The sequence below is a fragment of the Nannospalax galili genome, unplaced genomic scaffold, assembly GCF_000622305.1.
Source record: "Nannospalax galili isolate Female #2095 unplaced genomic scaffold, S.galili_v1.0 scaffold747, whole genome shotgun sequence".
Lineage (NCBI taxonomy): Eukaryota > Metazoa > Chordata > Mammalia > Rodentia > Spalacidae > Nannospalax > Nannospalax galili.
The window spans coordinates 1,994,217-1,997,486 of record NW_008357686.1 but is presented as its reverse complement, the minus strand read 5'-3'; positions in this window follow the sequence as shown (position 1 = coordinate 1,997,486).

The following is a 3,270-nucleotide window of genomic DNA, read 5'->3' as shown; positions in this document are numbered from 1 at the left end:
CCTCCACATGAGTGTTGTGGCACACAAGTACACACACACACACACACACACACACACACACAAATAATTAAATATAATTCAAAATAAAAACAACCAGCACAAGCCTGACGACCTGTGTTCGATCCCCAATGGTGTGCATGTGTAGTCACAGCCAAGAGATGAAAGGCAGAGACAGCTAGCCTAGAGTGTGCAGTCAGCAGCAGAAAAGAGAGACCCTGTGTCAACAAGGTTGAAGGCAAATACCAACTCCCAAAAGCTGTTCCCTGACCTCAATACTCTAACCATGGTATGTACATAGCCCCCCTCAAGAACACACACACACATCATACACATACACAACACAATGATAGTACATAGAAACAAATAAAAATAAAAAGTGTTCTGAGGGCTGAAGATATAGCTGGAGTGGTACAGATTTCTCTAGGTTCAATCCCCAACACTGGGCGGGAAAAGTTCTGAGCTAAGGGTATAGCTAAGTGGTAGAGCATGTGCTAAGCAGATATGAACCCCCAACACCCAAAACATAACTAAAATAATGTTCTATGCTTGTTGATATGAAGGTATGGCTCAATGGGTAAAGGGCTTGCACACAAAGGACCTAAGTTCAGATCCCCAGCACACACATAAAGGCACACATAACACCAGCACTGAGAGACAACCTTCTGGCTAGCCAGTTTAGATAGTACGTTCCAGATTCAGTGAGAGAGCCTGTCTCAAAAAACAAGGTGAACAGTGATAGAGAACACCCACGTCTGGCCTCCATACACACGGATGCATGCACCCAAGCACACAAGTACACATATACACCACACACACAAACACACACACACTGAGAAAAATCCAGATAGGATAGTAGTACATGCCTGTAAACCCATCACTTGGGAGGCAAAATCAGGAACTGCAGCAAGTTACAGGCCAGGGCAGCCTGGATTGCAAAGTGAGACCTCATCTCAAAGCAACATCCCCCAAACTGAGAGAAGCTTGTAAAATATCATCACAGGATACCATTTGACTAATGTATTTAATATCCATAATAATTTTCAAAGTCTGGAAGGATATACACCAAAATAATAACAGTGGTAACTTCTGGGTGATGAGATTTCAGTTGAACTTTATGTTTTATTTCTAATTTTCTGGAAGATAAAGTATTTGACTTTGGGGAATTCTGAGAATCAAATTCAGAGCAAGATAAGTGATTTGCTACTTAGCAACACGTCTAGTCCCTAGGATGACTTTTGTGGACGAATGGACTTATATTCCTGGTTTGGTTTGTTTTTGCAGTACTAGAGATTGAACATAAGACATGTATGCATATATATTTTTCCAGTCCTAAGGATTAAACCTAGGGCTTCATGCATCCTGGGCAAGTTCTCTACTATTGATCCCCAGGCCTATATTCCTTTTTTTCAATCAGAAAAGAACTCCATTTGCCTCTGAGAAAAAAAATATTATAGGACAGGCATAAGAAGAAAAACTTGTAGGGGCTGGAGAGATGGCTTAGTGGTTAAGAGTACTGGCTGCTTTTGCAGCCGATCAGAGTTCAGTTCCCAGCACCCACACAGTGGCTAACAACTGTCTGTAACTCTAGTTCCAGAGGATCTGACTCCCTCTTCTGACCTCTGAGGGCACTAACATGCAGGCAACACATTCATACACATAAAATAATAAAAAAATTATATATTTTTTCTTGGCTTAAAAATATTTTTTTAAAAAAGAAAAGCTTATGAAGAAGACCAAGAAAGAGTGGTCAGGAGAACTAGGAGACAATAGTGATCTGAAGGTAAGGGATGAAAGTTTCCAGAAGGAACAAGTAGGTGTTTAGCAGTGTTTACTACAGTAGAAAGGTCAAATAAGATAAGCCCTGAACCGGGCATGGTAGCACATGTCTTTAATCCCAGCACCTGGGAGGGAGAAACAGGCGGATCTCTATGAGTTCAAGGCTAGCATGGCGAGTTCCAGGTCATCTGGGGCTATAGGGAGACTGTCTCAAAAAGACCAAAAAAATAAAAATAAACTAGCATACTGGGAATAGGACCCAGATAAAATGGATTGAGAATTGAATCAAAAGAGAAGTAAAAACATTTTGGAGACAAAGGTCTTAAAATATTTTCCTAAGAAAGGGATGTGGTAGCTAAAAAGCAAAAAAGCAATCAATGCACTGTCAAAAGCTAGGGAGCAATGTATTGCTGTGTTGTCAAAGAAAGAATTTTTTTTGCTGTTTTTTTTTATTTGGGGGGGTGGTAGGAGTTTGGATTTTGTTCTATTTTGTTTTATTTATTTTGTTTGAGACAGTGTCTCATGTACACCAGGCTGGCTCCAAACTCCCTATGTAGCTACAGTTGGCCTTAAACTGATCCTGGTGCCTCCATTCGAGAAGTGCTGAGATACAGGCATGTGCCACTAACATACATCTTTTTGTTTTTCTTAGGAGATGCGGCTGAGTTACTCAATGTTACTTGTTTTATAAGGACAGAACACATTGGGATGTGTTTAGCAGCTTGGGGGAATGATTTAATAGACAGTAAAAACTGGAATATATAAGTGAGCAAGAGGTAAGGTGTACAATCATATAACCCTAGGATAATTATCTAAGTTAAATTCACAATGAGATGTAAAGAGCAGATGCATGACCTTTTTCTTTTCTTTTTTTTTCTTTTTTTTTTTTTGGTCTTTTTTGAGACAGGGTCTCCCAGTAGCCCCAGCCAGCCTGAAACTCACTTTGTAGACCAGGCTAGCCTTGAACTCACAGAGATCCACCTGCCTCTGCCTCCCGAGTGCTGGGATTAAAGGCGTGCACCACCACTCCTGGCTTTCTTTTCTTTTTTAATCTTCAGGGTTCTGACAGGAAGTTTAGGTTTCAATAGAGGATAAGAGGTATATATAACTAAGCAGTCCTGATCAAGGTATGGTCCCACTGACCCACCATTGCCTTGACTCCAATCAAGTCCAATAGGGTGGTCTGATAAGTTGTCACACTGTGTGAAATCTCTTCCTGGCATTGTGTATATATTTGCTTCAGGCACCTGCATATTCCATGAATTTTTTTTGTTTTTGTTTTTGTTTTTGTTTATTAGAAGAAGCATTTCATTACAACAGCATTAACCTATTCAATAACAATTTTTCTGAGCTAGGGTACATCTCTTTCAAAATTGGCTGTACATTTTTAGGTTTACAGATGAATTATTACGCTTATATAATCCTTAACTCATTATAAACTCTATAAGACATAAAATTAAATGAGGTTCCAACGTTTAAAAAAGATCTCCACTT